The 18,838-nt window shown below is 39.0% G+C and overlaps 1 long non-coding RNA gene across 4 annotated transcripts in view; it reads right to left on the reverse strand.

Annotated features, from left to right (window-relative positions):
• LOC132683667 (uncharacterized) overlaps positions 1–18,838 on the reverse strand; it is a 70,144-nt gene that overhangs the window by 8,570 nt on the left and 42,736 nt on the right. The gene's annotated exons all lie outside the window — the stretch shown is intronic.

Here is an 18,838-nt window from a genome sequence, read left to right on the forward strand (position 1 = left end):
GAGCTTCCTTCTTTTAAGTGGGGATCTGCTGTGCTTGCATGTCTAATTGATGTACTCTGGCTTGTATGCTAATAAGCTAGCTGTAAACGAGGGGCCTGGGAAGCAAGTTTTCTTTCTGCCCTGGCTCTGAATATGGAAATGTCTCCAAATTTAGCAACCATGTTCAGGTACCAGGCAACTAGGAAGTTTGCTAACATGTACTACATTTAATTAAATACACTTTCCAAACAAATGAAGGAGAAGAAATGCTCATGGGGTTGCATATGGGGCAAGACCAGCGCTAAATATTCTCTATTTACTCCTCTGACATCACTCTCCACTCTTCTTCACCCTGCCCTGTGCCATCTGGAGGCTGATCTACAGGGACTGCATCAACCAGCTTCCTTGCCCTCTGCTTCCTGTTGGGTTTGGTCAGTGGGAGGGGCTGGCAGGAAATGGAAAGGTAGCAGAAGGGCAGGGTTTGGGTATTTAGTCCTCCAATTCCCTCCTGGCTGGACTGCAGGTTGTTCCTCTCCTGAAAGGTCTCTGTGGGGTGATCCTCTTTTACAGCTGCGGTTCTGACTACCACTCCTTTTTCCTGCCCCTTCAGGTTCTTGCTATTGCTAGCCCTGGGGCACTTATCCAACCCTTGTAGCTTCCCTTTCCCCTTTCCACATCTTATAAATAGCTTCACTTAAACTCTCCTCAATTATCCTATTAGCATGTTCTATCAGTTCCTTGCCAGGATCCTGAATAATATCTCCATCCCCAATGTGACATATGCTGGGGATCTTATTTTCTCATCTCGCCAAAGTGCTAGAATGTATTTCCTTTTGTTTTCTTCTCAAACCCAAATCACAGATAATTGAATTCTATGAAAATAATATTTTAAAAATATGACAGCAGGAAAAATCTGTCATTAGGGTTTCAAAATTTATTTTCTATAGCTATAACCTGGCCATGCATCATAAAAAGTACCCCCAACCAAATCATGAATTTGGGTTTCCATTTCAGACCAAGAGGGAGACTGGGTCATATATATCTTTTTAAAAAAGTGTTTTGGCTGGTCCTGAGGCAAACACAAAGATGTTAAAGATGAAGGAGTCACAGAAACAATACAAAATGATAGATACTGCTCCTGCCTTTCCACATATTCCAATGGACATATTGCCTCCTTCAAAGTACCACAACTATGAGGAGGCTAAAATTAATGCCCTGAGTGGATTTTCTTTTACAGAGAGAAAAATTGTGTGTCTGAATTCTCATAAAACTCTACAAAGGACTTCCTTGCTGAAATAGCTGTTTTCCCCAGTTGCTTCTGATTGATGGATAATTTCCTCTCACATTTTAACAGATGTCTTAGCCATTTCTGCCACCTGTAACATAGAATCCTCTACACCTGAAACCTTTACTAATATGATATAATAATGAGTCAATTGAAATTCTACTCCACTTGGCTTACAAAAATTTCCAAGGAAACAAGGTCAAATAAAGGTCACAAATAAAAAATCAACTGTTAGTATAGGTTCAACTGCGCCCCTTCCTTATCTACTCTTGGAGTTATGTATGTGATCATGGGTCTTCAGAATGATGGATGACGGAACTACATTATCTATGATCTCAAAAAATTGTTTTATTATGTTTAATATTACTAATGCCTTTTGCATGCCTAGATCTTCTCCAAATTTTATGGGAAATGAAGAAATATTATGCAGTGCTTACTCTCAAAGAGCTTACAATATAATGGAAATGGCAGTGAAAATTATTGACATAATATTAAATGCTTAATTGTTGTCATTCAATGGAGAGAAGTTCAGAGAAATCTGGTATGTTTCTGTATGATATATTTCATTGTTCCTAATTGGTCAACCAGCTTAGACCAGTCAATCTTTTTTTTTTAATGTTTATTTTATTTTTAAGAGAGAGAGAGAGACAGAGTGTCAGCGGGGGAGGACAGAGAGGGAGGGAGACACAGAATGTGAAGCAGGCTCTGGGCTCTGTGCTGACAGCCCCGATATGGGGCTTGAACTCACAAACCATGAGATTATGACCTGAGCCGAAGCTGGACTCTTAACTGACTGAGCAACCCAGGCATCTCCTCAATTGTTTATTCTTATCCTTTTCATAATACTTTCTCAACTATGTCTTATATTGTCTATATATACACCTCATAAAAAATTGTTGAATAAGACAAGGATATGTACAGAGCAAGGACATGTAATTAGCCTTAGAGGCCTTCTCTATGATTGGATATTGATCCACTAACAGATTTTTGAATGCAATTGTCTGGCAGGCCGTTTACAAACTGGGCAACACCCTTTCATCTTGCTCAAATAAATACTATGAGCATCTTTGCAAAATATTGTGATTAAAAAATTGTGCCTGGTACTCTTATCTTTTATCTCTATCAAAAAATAATATGAAGTCAATTTAACCTGTTTTAATCGTTAGCTCACCAATGTTTATGTAATATGCATCCCAGGGTATTGCAGAAAGTAATACAAGCTTGCTCACTCTAAGGATTCCATAATCCATTTTTTTTCTGTTTTTAGAAAAATCTGTGTTTTTGCCTGGCTTAGATTTCTGGCACCTGTCCCATTTTCTGTTTCACTGAGACACGAGGCAGTGTTTCTGAGACCTATAATCTTTGATTCAGTCTGCAAAGCCTGTATACTGGGTTCTCTCTGACTCTCCTCATTTAGGTAGGACTCCAATTTATTCTCTGTGGTATCTGTTATACCCTCCTCAGTTTGAAGATCACGTTCCTTGCTGGAGAAGAAAGAAGCAATTGAGTAACTCTGCCTTTTCTCTGTTATCATTTAACAGGATCTTCTCTAAGCAGTTAGCTTATACTTTTCTTCATCTTCTTGCTTCAAACTGTGTGTATTTTCAAAGCCTTCTCTGTGGCTCTTATCATCTGGCACTCTTCACAGCCTTCTGTCACTTTCTTACAGGGTTTGTACAATTTTCTTATTCACTTTGGTTGGTGTCTTCTTTTATCGTTTGTATGTGTCATTTCAAAATATAGACTCATCAGAGAACTCTATGGTGGGTCATATTAGTTTCTGCAGGTAATTATTATACTAGAGAGCTTAATTTTTCAGAATATCACAATTTAAAAAACCCAATATATTCCTTTTGATTGCCTCTGGTCTTGGGGTTATGTTTATATTTCCATGAGCCTTTGGAAGTTTGTTTTCTTAAAGCCTCAATTACATGTCTACTATAGCCAAAGGTCCTTCTTTTTTTTCTACTACAGATTCTAGGAGGACCTGCTTTCTTTCTTTCATCTCCAGGAAAGCAAGGACTACATTTTATTTCATATGTTCGTTGAAATATTTTCATCATATAAACATCACCAGCAAAGCCTTCTTTTCTGGTCAGAATTGAGGCTAGGGTAGCACTTCCCTTCCTTCTTTCTTGTACTTTCTGAAAGGTAAAATGATCAGGCAGGCAAGTCAAGAATGTATTAAATTCTAAGATTGTTGCAGAGATTTTGAACAGATGTCTAAGTACTTGAAGTAACACATCAATATTACATCTTGCCTGTGTGACATTTTTATCATTTGATTTAGGAAAGCATCCCCCAGCTCCTCCTCTTAGCCTGGCTTTCTTAGCACGCTCCTACAAATGGCAGAAATCTCTCACTTGTGTTTAATCTCCATATGCTGTACTTGTGGATTCCATATCTTTGCAGTTTTGACACATGGTGGTACTATATATCCATTTTTATCAGATCTGTTTATATTGAAAAACATATACCATTTCATTGCTTAAACCAGTTCTATTTCCCCAAGTTTCAGGGACATCTAGGAAATTGTATTTATACGTATGGTGTATCCACACATGATGTATTACCCATTTCCCTTCAGGAATAAAGGAATTATTCCCCAGTCAACTGAACTCAAATTGAGAGACATTCTACAGTATACCTGAGAAGAATTCCTCAAAAATGTCAGGCTCATCAAAAACAAGAAAAGTCTGAGAAATTGTCACAGCCAGAAGGGACTTAAGGACACATGATTGGAACTTAATGTGATATCTTAGACAGGATCCTTGAACAGAAAAAATAAAACTAATGAAATCCAAATAAGGTATGGAGTTTAGTAATAATGTATTATACATCCCTTCATTAGTTGTGACAAATGTATGATAGAGATACAGATGTTAACCACAGGGGCACCTGGATGTGGGATATACAGGAACTCTGTATTAATTTTGCAACTTTTCTGTAAATCTCAAACTATTCTAAAATAAAAACGTATATTTAAAAAACTAACAAAGGAATTATTACTCCAGCTCCTGAAGTGTCACTGAAGCGGGTCTTCGCCCGTTGGTCTCTTCTAGGACTGCCTTAGTTGAAGACAGCTGCCTCATCTCCCAAGACAAGTCCCTTGCAAGGTGGCCTGCATCCAATGACTGATTAATGTGGGGATGAAAGGTCAGCCCCTCTTGCTCCAGTTCAGGACAGCTCTGGAGGGTGATCACATCCTCAGAACTCAGCAGGTTTGGCTGAGGCATTCCATGGAGATGGCATCAGAGCACCACTTCCCCCTCTGTTCAGTTCTGCTTCTTCCTTCCCATCCGCAGGTGTTAACACCAAGAGCAGTCTCTGATAAACTCCCTGCAAGCTTATCTCCAGCTTAGAGTCTGCTTCCTGAGAAACCCAACCTGGGACTATCTGCTTGTTTTAAAGTTTCAGTTACATTGTATTATCTTGTATGTTGAAACATGAATATTGGAGCCTTAAAGTGTTATCCAGTATTCCTGGATGATATGACACTGACATGAGCCAGGTTTTCTTTTCTTTTCTTTTTTTTTTTTAAATGTTCATTTATTTTCGAGAGACAGAGCATGAGTGGGGAAGGGGCAGAGAGTGAGAGGGAGACAACGAATCTGAGGCAGGCTCCAGGCTCTGAGCTGTCAGCAGAGCCCAATGCGGGGCTTGAACCCATGGACTGTGAGATCATGACCTGAGCTGAAGCCGGTTGCTTAACCAACTGAGCCACTCAGGCACCCTGCTTTTCACTTTCTTAATCCTCCAAAGGCACAGCTTTCAGCCGGAAGAGCCAAGATAGTGCTGGTGCAGTTGGTACTCTGCCTGTCACCCTCCCTAACCAGCAGGGTCCTCTGTCTGAGGGTCTTCCACTGAGAGGATTCAGCATGAGGCACCCTGTCAAGGAAGGGTCCAGTGGGCTCACATCATTGGAGGGGTTCTTGGGGGCCAATGAGCCCTCTGTGTCAGTTTGGGTCCTCTGGGGAGCATGATGGGACAGAGTCAGGAGTTAAGATAAAGAGGGAGGAAGCAGGCTGGGGCAGGGAAAGATTTCAGATTGTGAAGTACTCTGACACCTGTGAAAGGAAAGTAGCGCAGATGCAGAATTGGGCAGAGCCCCAGATTGTGCTGCAGATCTAGCAAAGTCTCGGCCAGTCCAGTGGGGGAGATTTGCAGCAAAGACTGCTTATTAGGGTTGTCCTGCAATGGGCACAAGTGGCTGGGCCCTAGCACACCTGCTCAGGGTGCTCATTGATTGGGGACTGCCTGCGAAGTGCATGGCCTGGGCTTCAATGTTGAGGCAGATCCCAAAGGTGCTACAGCTGGAGGGCGTCAGAGAACCACTCCTTGCATCTGACTGGTAACTTGTTTCTTGATGAGAGATCCAAGTGGTGTACCTCCATGGCTGCCCTAGTCCTCCCTCTGGCATTAGGGTCTCCTTCTCTACACATATTCAGGGAGCAGTCCCTCCATGGTTCCAGTGGACCCCTCTTCCTGAGGGCAAATGTAGAAGAGGGGGGCTAGTGGAAGAAACGCAGCCTACATGGTGCACAATACTATCCAGAATGGGGTTCTCATTGCCAGTGAGACAGCGAGGATAGAGGCACAGCACCTCATCTTATCATCTGCTTTCTTGAACCCTTGTCTACATTGCTTATGGCAACTGGGTCCTCCAGGAAGCAGATGTTGAGACACAGCCAGGAGTGTAAGACATTTATGGGAGGTGGGGGGGGGGGGGGAACAATGCCTGAGAAAGATAAAGGGAAGGAGGAAGAACAAGGTAGAGCAAGCCTTTCAACCATGATGCAGATCTGACATCTGCGAAAGGAAAGAGGGAAGGAAGCAGGATTGGGGAGCAAGACCATCAGGCTGCAGCGTGGATCTGACAGTCTTGGCCAGCCCAGTGGGAGCTCTGCATCAAAAATGATCTGTTACAGGAGTCCTGCATGTGGTGGGAGTGGCCAGGCTCTGGGCCCTCCATGCTCAGCCCTTGACTGGGGCTGCCTGGCAGGAGCACTGCCTTGGTACGGCAGCTGCAGGCAGTGGCGAGTTCTTTCTTGAAGCAGGAATCTGAGCCAAAGGCCTCTGTGCCATCCCTACCCCCCACCCCCGCCATTGCTCCAGCATGCTAACGCAGGCCCCAAGGCATTGGGGAGCCAACTCGCACCCCCTTCTGATGGCACGGTCACACATCCTGCTTGACCATGGTTTTACAAGGTAATGTGTCATCAGGGGGCCTAAAAGTCTAGTTTGAGGTGGAGGGAGGAAGCTCTTGTCTGTAAAATAAAGCATTCAGTCTTATGAGGAAGCTATCTTTCTAGGACGTGAAGAGAACATGTGTTCCTCAGTTTTTAGTGGAGTGGGATGTCCTGCTGTTGCTTTTTTTCTTTAAAAAAAGTGATAAATTTGACATTCAACGTTGTATAAGTTTAAGGTGTCCAGCGCTTACTTTGGTATATTTGTATATTGTAATATGATTGCCAGTGTAGCGATATTTATCACATTATCTAATTATAGTACAATGTTATTGCCTATATTCACAATACTTACATTAGATCTCTATAACTTATTTACTGTTAAGAATGCCTTTGTTATTTTGAATGGGATTGTGTTGAATCTGTAGATGGCTTTGGGTATTATGGTCATTTTAACAATATTAATTCTACCGATCCATGAACACAGGATGTCTTTCCGTTTGTTTGCGTCTTCCTCAATTTCTGTCAGCAAAGTTTTGTGGTTTTCATTGTACAGATCTTTCATATCCCTGCTTAAGTTTATTCCTAAATATTTTGGGGTTTTTTTTATGCTATTTGAATGGGATGATTTTTTTTTTCTGATGTTTCATAAATAGTGTAAAGGAATGCAATTGATTTCTGCATGTTGATTTTGTATCCTGCATTTTTACTGAAGCCATTGATTAATTCTAACAGTTTCTTGGCTGATTCTTTGGAATTCTGTACATACAAGATCATATCATCAGCAAATAATGACAATTTTACTTCTTCCTTTCTGTCTTGGATGCTTTTTATTTCTTTGTCTTGCCTAATTGCTCTTACTAGGACTTCCAGTACTATAATGAATAGGAGTGGTGAGAGTGTACACCCGTGCCTTGTTCCTGATCTTAGGGGAAATGTTTTCAACTTCTCTCCATTGAGTATAATGTTAGCTGTGCGTCTGTCTTATATGGCCTTTGTTATGTTGAGGTATGCTCCTTCTATACCTGTATGTTAAGGTGGTTTTTTTTTTTTAAGTTTGTTTGTTTGTTTGTTTGTTTGTTTGTTTCTTTCTTTCTTTCTTTCTTTCTTTCTTTTTCTTTCTTTCGAAAGAGAGAGACCACAAGCAGGGGAGAAGCAGAGAGAGGGAGAGAGGAGAGAGAATGGGAATCTTAAGCAGGCTCCATGCCCATTGCAGAGCCTGATACAGGACTTGATTCCACTACTGTGAGAGCGTGACCTGAACTGAAACTTAGAATTGGACTCTCAACTGGCTGAACCACTCAGGTGCCCCTGTTAAGGTTTTTATCATGAAAAGATACTGTGTTTTGTCAAATGCTTTTTCTGCATCTATTGAGATAATCATGTGATTTTTGTCTTTCATTTTATTGGCATGATGTATTACATGTATTGATTTGCCTGTTAAATCATCCTTGCATCCCATGGATAAATTCTGCTTGGTCATAATAGTGTGTAATCCTTTTAATGTGTTCTTGAATTTTGTTTACTAATATTTTGCTGAGAATTTCTGCATCTGTATTTATCAGGGATATTCGTCTATATACTTTTTTTTCTTGTGGTATCCTTATCTGGTTTTGGTTTCAGAGTAATGCTGGCCTCCTAGAATGAGTTTGGAAGTGTTTCCTTCTCTTCTATATTTTAGAAGAGTTTGAGGAAGATTGACGTTAATTCTTTAAATGTTGATAGAATTCTCCAGTGAAGCCATCTGGTCCTCAAGTTTTCTGTGTTGGAAGTTTTTTTTTTTTTTTTTTTTTTTTTTTATTATGGATTCAATCTCTTTACTTGTCAATCTGTTCAGATTTTCTATTCCTGATTCAGTCTTGGTAGATTGTGTGTTTCTAGAGCCATATCCATTTTGTCTAAGTTATGTAATTTGTTGGCTTATAGTAGTCTCTTATGATTCTACATATTTCTTAAAAAATTTTTTTAATTGTTTTTTTCGAGAGAGCAAGCAGGGGAGGGGCAGAGAGAGAGGGAGACACAGAATCTGAAGCAGACTCTAGACTCTGAGCTGTCAGCACAGAGCCCAATGTGGGGCTCAAACCCCCAAACTGCGAGATCATGACCAGCCAAAGTTGGGTGCTTAACCAACTAAGTCACCCAGGTACCCCAATTCTACATATTTCTATGGTATCAGTTGTAAGGTCTCCTCTTTCATTTTTTTTTTTTTTTTTACTGTTTATTTTTTAGAGAGAGACAGAGTGTGAGTGGGGGAGGGGTAGAGAGAGAGGGAGAGGCAGAATCTGAAGCAGGCTCCAGACTCTGAGCTGTCCGCGCAGAGCCCAATGCCCACAAACCACAAGATCATGATCTGAAGTTGGATGCTTAACTGTTTAACTGGTGGAGTCACCTAGGCACCCCACCTCTTTTATCTCTAATTTTGAGTCTTCTCTTTTTTTTTTTTAGTTAAGTCTAGCTAAAGGTTTGTCAATTTTATTTATCTTTTCAAAGATCTGGCTCTTAGTTTTGTTGAAACTTTCTATTGTTTTTCTGGTCTCTATTAAATTATTTCTCCTAAGCCTTATTATTTCCTTCCTTCTGCTAGCTTTGGGCTTAATTCGTTATTATTATTTTTTCTAGTTCCTCGAGGTGCAAAGTTAAGTGTTTATCTGAGATCTTCCTAATTTCTTTTCTTTTTAAGTTGAGAGAGAGAGAGAGAGAGAGAGAGCGAGCTGAAAGGGGGAGAGAGAGAGAGAATTCCAAGCAGGCTCCATGCTATCAGTGCAGAGCCAAACACAGGGCTCAAACTCATGAACCTTGAGATCATGACTTAAGCCGAAACAGAGAGTTGGACGCTTAACTGACTGAACCATCCAGGTGTCCCTCTAATGTCTTAATGTATGTGTTTATCCCTCTAAACTTTCCTCTCAGAACTGCTTTTGCAGCATCCCCCAATATTTGATTTGTCATGTTTTCATTTTTGTGTGTTTTGAGATCATTTTTTATTTCCCTTTTGATTCTTGCTTTGACCCGGTGGTTGTTTAGAAGAGTGTTGTTTAGTTTCAATATATTTGTAGATCTTCTCACATTCCTCTTGTTGTTGATTTCTAGTTTCATACCATTGTGGTCAGAAAAGATAGTTGGTATGATTTCAATCTTAAATTTGCTAAGATTTGTTTCATCGCCTATCATATGACCTACCTGGGAGAATACTCCATGTGCACTTGAAAAGAATGTGTATTCTGCTGCTGTTGGGTGTAAGGTCCTGTATATGTCTATTAAGTCCATTTATTCTAAAGTATGTTTCAATTCCATATCAATTCTTGTTGATTTTCTGTCTAGACAACCTATCTATTGCTGATAGTGGAGTACTGAAGTCCTCTACAATTATTGTACTATTGCCTACTGCTCCCTTAATATCTGTTATTAATTGCTTAACATATTTCAGGGCTCAGGTGTTGGGAGTGTATGTATTTACTATTGTTACGTCTTCTTGATGTATGGACCTCTTTATCATTATATAAGGACCTTCTTTGTTTCTTGTTGCCCTTTTTGGCTGGAAGACTATTTTGTCTGGTGTAAATGTGGCTACATGTAACCTTCTTTTTGTTTCTGTTTGCTTGGAATGTCATCTGACATCTTTTCACTTTATGTGTGTCTCTAGAGATGAAATGACTCTCCTCCTAGCAGCATATAGAGGGTATTGGTTTTTATATAGCCAGATACTTTGTGCCTTTTGATTAATGAGTTTAATCCATTTACTGTTGTTTCCATCTTGCAGATGGTGAAACTGAGGACTAGAGAAGTGCAGTGACTTTTCCAAGGTCATATGGAGAGCAGGCAGTGAGGTCAAGGTGTAGATCAAAGCAGCCTGGCTCCAAGTCCCCCTAGGAACTCCTAGACTACACTGCCCATTTAAAGATTCCTCAAGCCTCCCTATGGTGCCTCAAGAAATCTTACAGGAAGAATCAAGAATAGATGGTCACTTGATAAAATTTAAGCCAAAGAAAGGTCCTTTGCTGGGAGGGATCACCCTTTTGTTTCTCCCAATGGGAACCAACATGCCATATGTCAGTCCTCCTCATGAAGGCTGCTAATTCTAGTCCTTCTGAGATGACTCTTTTCAGTCTGAACTTTGGTCTCCCTTTAAATTGTTACTCTCCACTCCCCATTATATGTAGCCATGGCCTCCTGGCAAAGCAATTGACACCTGGAAAGGAGCTTATTTCCCCAGTGGCATTCTAGAATAATTTATTAATTTCTTTCCACTTGTTTGTCAGGACTCTTCATTTAGTGAGCCTCTTAGTCTAGGGGCCTGTGAGAAGCCTCTCAAATTCACTTTGGTTTTTTTATGTACTGTTACTTCCTACCCTTAGGAAACTAGCAAAGCAATGAATGCTTAGTAATAAATTAACATGGAAAGTACACTAACTCATTTTAGAAAGATTTTTCTACTGGAAGGTTTTTCCAGTTAACCTTCCATCTCATATTACCCAGAAAATTGAATTAACAAGAATGTCCAATTCCCGGAGCAAGCTGGTCAATCCATATTTCAACGTAAAACAAAGTTAATATTTATGATCATTAATCTAATTTTTCTCTAGAGACTCAATTCATTGGTTAATATTTTTCCTTGTAACTCTCTTACTTACCTTGTACATCTCTCCAATCTAGTTTCTCCTTGTTTGAAAATGGTTTAAGAATTCTGTCCTGAGTATAAGAAAATGTTCATGGAATTGGTCCATGGGATAAATATCCAGAAGAGCTACTCATAGGACATAGAAACACACATCATTGGTTTCATCACCTTAAGCAGGACAGTTAGACATCTTTGAGGTTCTGGTTTGTGTTTCAGCACAGGCTAGACAATACTGATTGGTCATAATATTGTATGATGTATGTTATCAGTTGTTAGACTTAATTGTGAAGTCAATGCAATGTCCTTTCACCAAGTTCATGGATATAATATTTATATGATTCTTCAAAGCCTGTGGAACATTTCCTACGTTCTGGGAAGCCAGGACCATGTTTCCCAAATCATGGTCCATGACCATGCACATCAGATCATCTTATGGATAGTGTCAAAAATGCAAATGGCTAGGCCCCTGGCAGAACAACTGAATGAGAATATTCAGAATCAAGCCCAAGCACATGCATCTTTATAATTCTTAAGCACACTGAAGTTTGAGAACCACAGGTTAGCCAAAGTAAACAGTTTAAGAATCAACCCAGGGTAGAACTTTTTGTGGACATTCACAATCTGATTCTAAAATTTATCTGGAAAGGCAAAGGAATTAGAAAAGTCAAAATGATTCAGGAATAGAACAAGGTTGGAGGCTTCAAAGCTTACTAAAAAGGTACAGTAATCCTGGAAAACATTATGGAATTTCCTAAAAAAATTAAAAATAGAGCTACCCTACGACCCAGCAATTGCACTATCAGGTATTTTTCTGAAGGATACAAAAATGCTGATTTGAAGGGGCACATGCACCCCAATGTTTATAGCAGCACTATCAACAATAGCCAAATTATGGAAAGAGCTCCAATGTCCATAGACTAATGAATGGATAAAGAAGATGCAGTGCACACACACACACACACACACACACACACACACACACAGTGGAATATTACTTGGAGATCAAAAAAGAACAAAATCTTGCCATTTGCAACAATGTGGACGGAACTAGAATATATTATGCTAAGCAAAATAACTCAGAGAAAGATAAATATATGATTTCACTCATATGTGGAATTTAAGAAACAAAACAGATGAACATAAAGGAAGGGGAGTAAAAATATGGTAAAAACAGAGAGGGAGGCAAACCATAAGAGACTTCTAAATACAGAGAACAAACTGAGGGTTGCTAGAGGGGGATGGCATGAATGGGTGATGGGCATTAATGAGGGCACATGTTAGGGTGAGCACCAGGTGTTATATGTAAGTGATGAATCATTAAATTCTACTCTTGAAACCAATACTACACTATATGTTAACTAACTTGGATTTAAATTTAAAAATTTTAAATTCAACAATTTAAAAAAAAGATAATAAGAAATACAAAAAAAACCACCCCAAACTTTAAATGGGTAAATTGTATGGTATATAAATTATATCTCCAATAAAGTTGTAAAAAAAAAAAAAAAGTACAGAAATCACAACTGTGTGGTATTGATGAAAAGACAGATACATAGATTGGTAGAACAGAATAAAGAATCCAGAAATAGACCCACAAAATTTGGCCAACTGAGTTTTGACACAAGTGCAAATGAAATTCAATGGAGAAGGGACAGTCTTTTCAACAAAAGGTACAGGAACACTTGGATGCCAGAAAGCATAAAAAGTGAACTTCAAATTATACTCCAAACCTTATATAAAAATTAACTCAAAATGGGTCACAGAACTAAATATAAAATGTAAAACTATAAAGGTTTTAGAAGAAACAATAGGAGGAAATCTTTGTGAGCTTGAGTTAGGCAGAATTCTTAGAACGACACAAGCATCATCCCTAAAGAAAAAAATTGATAAATGGGACTTGATTAAAATTTAAAACTTTGCTTTGCACAGACATTGTTAAAAGAATGAAAGATAAGTTACAGACTGCGGGGAAATATGTGCACATCACATATCTGACAAATGGCTTTTATCCAAAATATATAAAACTCTCAAAACTCAACAGAAAGAAAACAAACAACTCAATTAAAAAAACAGGTGAAGGATTTGAACACATACTTTCTCATAGAAGAAAATACATGGATGGCAATAAACACATGGAAAGATGCTCAATATCATTAATTATTATGGAAATGCCAATTAATACTGCAACAAAATAACACTAAATTCCTATTAGAATGTCTAAAAACAAACAATTCCAAGAGCTAATGAGGATATAGAGTAACTGAAACTTCTAAATATTGCTGATAAGAATACTATGAAGTGGTACAGTTCCTTTATTATATATTATATAAATTATATATACGTTTTTCATAACATGAAGAAATCCCCTCTTAGGTATTCATTGAAATGAAATGAAAATTTATGTTAACATAAAAACCTGTATGCAAATATTCACAACGGCTTTATTCATAATTGCCAAAGATTGTAAACAACCCATGTATCTTTCAGCTGGTGAATGGATAAATAAACGTTGTGCAGTTATACAATGGAATACAACTCAGCAATAAAGAATGAACTACTGATACATGCATCAAAATGGATGACTTTCATATGCATTTTTCTAAGTGAAACCAAACCAAATCCAAAGGCTACATACTGCATGATCACCTTTATATGGCATTCAGAAAAGACCAAACTATAGGGACAAAGAGCAGACCAGTAGTTGCCAAGGACTAAAGGAAAGGGGAGTTTGTTTTTGTTGTTTTAGAGAGAAAGCGAGAGCATGAATGGGGGAGATGTGCAGAGGGAGAGAGAGAGAGAGAGAGACAGAGAAAGAGAGTATCCCAAGCAGGCTCCACACTCAGCACGGACCCCAACATGGGGCTCGATCTCACAACCCTGGGCTCATGACCTGAGCTGAAATCAAGTGTTGGACACTGAACTGACTGAGCAGCCCAGGCACAAAAGGGGAGTTTTGAATACAAAGGGGAAGCATATGTGAAAAGTTTATGGAACTCTTCTGTATATTAATTGTGGTGGTGGTTACCTGTCTCTATGAATCAGAAATATGCCAAAAATATAAATTTTACTTATGTGAATAAAAAAGAATCAGTAAAGGCATATCTGATTTAAAACTGCCAACGAATCCAAACTAATGTTTGTTGAGCACGTATTATGAGCAGGGCCTGGATTGGTGGTATGAGAAAAACAAAGCTTTATAATTAGTCCCCTCTCTCCACAGACACCAATCCACTGGAAGACACAAACCAGTACACAAATAACTTCCATGGGGCACTGAGAGATATATGCCCAACAAAGGAACAAAGAAGGTATAACTGGAGAACATTGGATTTTTACAAGGAGAACTGTAAGCTTGGAAAACTATCTGGCTGAGTCATAGCAGAAATAAATCAGACACTGACCAAAATGAGACAGGACAAAGTTATGAGCATGGAAAAATGTGATTATTGATCAGGGAAGGTGGGGTAACAAAAAGCAAACTCTAAATGTCATGAGACACATTCAATGCATGTAATGCTATCTTTTTTTTTTTTAAAGACGAGTCAAACAATTCAGTACTGATTCTTCCCAAGGAAGGGAAATGAAAAGATACAGGGTGTGAAGTTGTGGTAAAAGTTGTGTTGACTTTGGATTCCATGAACAATTTCTTCATTCCCTCCTCCCCCATAAAAATAGTTCCCTCCTTTGAGAACTACTGTCAGAAGAAAAGGCAGGTCTTCCATAAGTAGAATATGAAAGTTATTGTCAGGAGAGACCTCTGTGAGAGAGTCATCTGGTAGTTAGATCCTAAAGAGGAGGTTGATGTCAATGAGGTTTAAAATTAAAACTACCCCCTTTCGGCATTATGTATCTAGTAGGACAGTCGTTCTCAAAGCATGGACCCTGGACCAGCTGCAAAGCTTCATTTGGGAACTTGTTAGAAATACAGATTCTAAGACTTTAAGCCAAACCTACTGAATCAGAAACTTGGGTTGGGCCCAGCAATGTTTCAGCAAGCCATTGGTGTGATTCTGACGAATCTTTGAGGAGTTTGGGAGTTTGAGATGTCAAAACTGAATGCTGTGCTTAAACTACTGTGACCAGCTGAAGGTGAAAAAGGAATATTAACTTCTAGTGATCCCCCCCACCCCCCCTGCTTCCAGACCCTTACTGGATCCAGCTGAAGGCTCTCCAGACCAATGAACAATGGCACTTGTTTTAATTTTTTTTAATGTTTATTTATTTTTGAGAGAAAGAGAGAGACAGAGCATGAACAGGGGAGGAGAGAGAGAGAGGGAGACACAGAACCCAAAGCAGGCTCCAGGCTCTGAGCTGTCAGCACAGAGCCCAATGCAGGGCTTGAACTCACAAATGGTGAGATCATGACCTGAGCTGAAGTTGGACGCTTAACTAACTGAGCCACCCAGGTGCCCCAATGGCACTTGTTTTAACCAATCACATAAGACCTTTGGACTGGCTCCATTCTATCAGAGTATTAGTTTCCAATCCTTAATTAGCATAAACATCTTGAATCTCTTCCACTTTTCTAAAGCACTTACAAAATTCTGACTTTTCCCCCTCAGCGAACTAGTCAATGATTTTTTTTTTTTTAACTGATGAGTGTCTTTTTGTCAGGCCAATAAATAAACTCTAAAGTCTGCTTTCTTTTTTACTGGTGAAGCTCTGGTGGTCTTGTCTTATTGCTTTACAGACAGCACACAGTCAGCAGGTTACTCTAGGATGTAAGCTTACGTTTTCATCCCCGGACAAGTACTTTAGAATAGGAAGTTCTGTATTCTAATCCTTGTGTCAACCCAACTTGTGGAAGCAAGCTGCTTAGATCTTGGAGTGTCAGTTTTCTCATTTGTAAAAAACAAGGAGGTAATCATCAATCAACATAGTGGCTGTGAGGTTGCTGGGTAAAGTGGAAAGTGGATATACACAGAAGCATTAGTATCATTTTGTGAGCCTTTCTCCATACTGCATTCAATACCTTCATTTTTTCCCTTGTCATCAGAGCACCCCACAGGGGAAGCCTGCAGCCTGGGCATGGTCTATACTCCTCTGGAGGCCTTGCCAGCAGGGCAAACATCATTGTTTTGGAATTAATCTGGGTGAATGGAATGGCAGAAAATATTCCAGCTTGAGGGATCATAGATAAAAACATTAGATGATTATAGGAATACATTATAGACTTTCCATCAGAACTTGGAAATGACATTGCAAATTGGTGTGCAATTTACAATAAAAAATGCTCTTCTAATCCTTGGAATGAACAATTGGCTTATGACAAATCTTCTGAGCCTCCCCAAATGAAAGCGTTCTGCATGCAGAGCATCTCATTACCTGACACAAACAAATAGGGTACAGCTGATGCCAGTGTCTAGCAGTCCTAGGAAATAAACTGCTGCTTCTGGTAAATAAGTGGGAGCTTATATTGAATTATTTGCTAAGGGTCAAATTAGTCCCTTGTAGTGTATGCAACATTTCTCAAGAATAAAAGATGTTTTCTGCTTAAATAGTACCCTGACCAAGGCAATTATTACTGTAATGTATCTGACATAGGAATGATCCTGACACTTCCCTTGGGTCTTTAGGAATAAGAGGATTTTTCTAAAGCATGCTAACATTAAAAAGAAAGATCTCTAGACAAGCAGAGAATATATTTAATGGAGAAGAGAAGGTAACATCATTTGTCTAGCTCTTACTCTGTGCCAGGCACTGCACTAAATGTTACAAGTATTAACCTTATCCTCACAATAACTCTGAGAGGTAGCTATATTCCCCCACATTTTAACAGAGTAGGACACTGTGGCTCAGACCAGTTAAATGGTTTTCACAATGACACAGAGCACACAGTTTATGGCAGAATGGAGATTCAAGTTCAGTAGGTGGTCGTTATCTAGACAGTTGCAACAGCCTCCTGTGCTAGATAGCTTCCTATGCCCATCCAGATGCCATCTATACCTTTCTCCATCTTGCTTTGCACTTGGAGAGGCTGCCCCAACTTGCCTTCTACTTTCCAGTTGTGTTTGACCCACAGGGAGTATTGGCCGGAGGCAAAAACAGGGAGGCAAGTGAGGCCAAGGTTTTTATGCTCCCCTCCCTAGCTCTTTCTTGCTCCATCATTCAGAAATCTTAGCTCCTCCTCCTCTGAGAGCCCTGGACCCTGGCCACATCTCCCCAAATCTTCCAATCTCAGTGTGCCATACAGTTAATTTTGCTTTGACCAGCTTATAACACATCAAAGCTTAGACATGACTGCCCCTCCATTTTGTTGTTGTTTTGTTGCTGGTCCTCATTCAAATGAAGTTGTTGAATGATGGACACGTTCTGCTTATCCTACACAGTGTCCTACCTGAATAGCTCCTGGTTCAATGTTTAGAGAGTGTCTCTACCTCTGACTACTGCTCACTGAGAAAAACCAAAGGGTTTTTATGAACAAAAGCACCTCACTGAGCCATATGTGGTTTCTGAATGATGACATTCAGAGTCTGGTGAAAAATAGTAACAGAACCTGACATTAATACAAAGTTCTATAGCTTTACATTCATTGCTTTCTATTTGAGGATACATTAGAAGCTAGGTGTGGACCCGGAAAAAGAAAATAGCTGAACATGAAGTTAAAGTTTTTTTTAAAGACAGGTAATGACTGAACTCTGATCAAGACACATAACAGCTGTTGAAGGTCTCATCTTTTTCCAAACTATTTTCATTAAGCTGATGAAACTAGTCTGTTTGGACAGTGCTAACTAACTCCTGTTTTTTTGAGTGAATTTATTACCCATGACTTCAGAAGAATAAAGAGGAAATAGACTATTAAATAGGACAGATACAGTGAGTATTTCTCCACATGTTAATGCTATAGGTACAAATAAAACCCTTGGTGATCAGCAAATGTAACAGTCCCAACATTTTCAAAGGTGCCATTCTTAAAAGTCTAATGTGATGCATGGATGGGCAATACTTTTTTAAAAACCGGCTTCATGATATTTTTGTGCTTGAAATGACAAGATATTTTGGAATCATCATCTTACCAGAAGGTAGTTACTCTATTATTAGATAATTATGGCACTTAACACAAGAAAGGAAGATAGAAATGGGTAGTATTTTAAAATGTCTTCTCATAATTACAAAATATCCCTTTTAGTCTCTAGTGATACTTCTTACCTCCAAGTGCACTTTGCTGATATTTAATTTTGTCAGATTTACTTTAATTAGTGTTTATGTAGTAGATCTTTTCTCATCCTTTTATTTTCAAACATCCTCTTTTTACTTAATGTGTGACTCTGGTGAATAAATAGCATATAGCTGGGTTTTGTGTTTTTTAAATGCAGTCTGACAAACTGTCTTTTAATTGGATTATAGACTACTGACATTTAAAATTATTAATAATTAATGGTAGAGTTTGAGTCTAATACCTTGCTATTTGTTCTCTTGTGCTTTGTTCCTTTTTTTCTCATTTCCTGCCTTCTCTTGCATTATGAAAACATTTTTTATTATTCCATTTTTCTCTGTTCACTTTATAGTTATACATCTTACATAGTTCTCTTAGTTGTTACAGACACTACAATAAGCATCCTTGATGTGTTATAGTCTACCTTAAATGAGTACTCTTGATTTTACCACTCCCTAAATGAGGCAAGGACCTTTGCAACAGTTTAACTGTATTTAGTGCCCACCACAATTTGTGCTATTCTTGTCATGTATCTTACTTCTACATATGCATCTATTATTGTTCTGATGCAAACAGTCAATATTCTTTTATATTTAACCATGTATTTACCCTTT

Source organism: Panthera onca, chromosome C2, assembly GCF_046562875.1.
Source record: "Panthera onca isolate mPanOnc1 chromosome C2, mPanOnc1 haplotype 2, whole genome shotgun sequence".
Taxonomy (NCBI): domain Eukaryota; kingdom Metazoa; phylum Chordata; class Mammalia; order Carnivora; family Felidae; genus Panthera; species Panthera onca.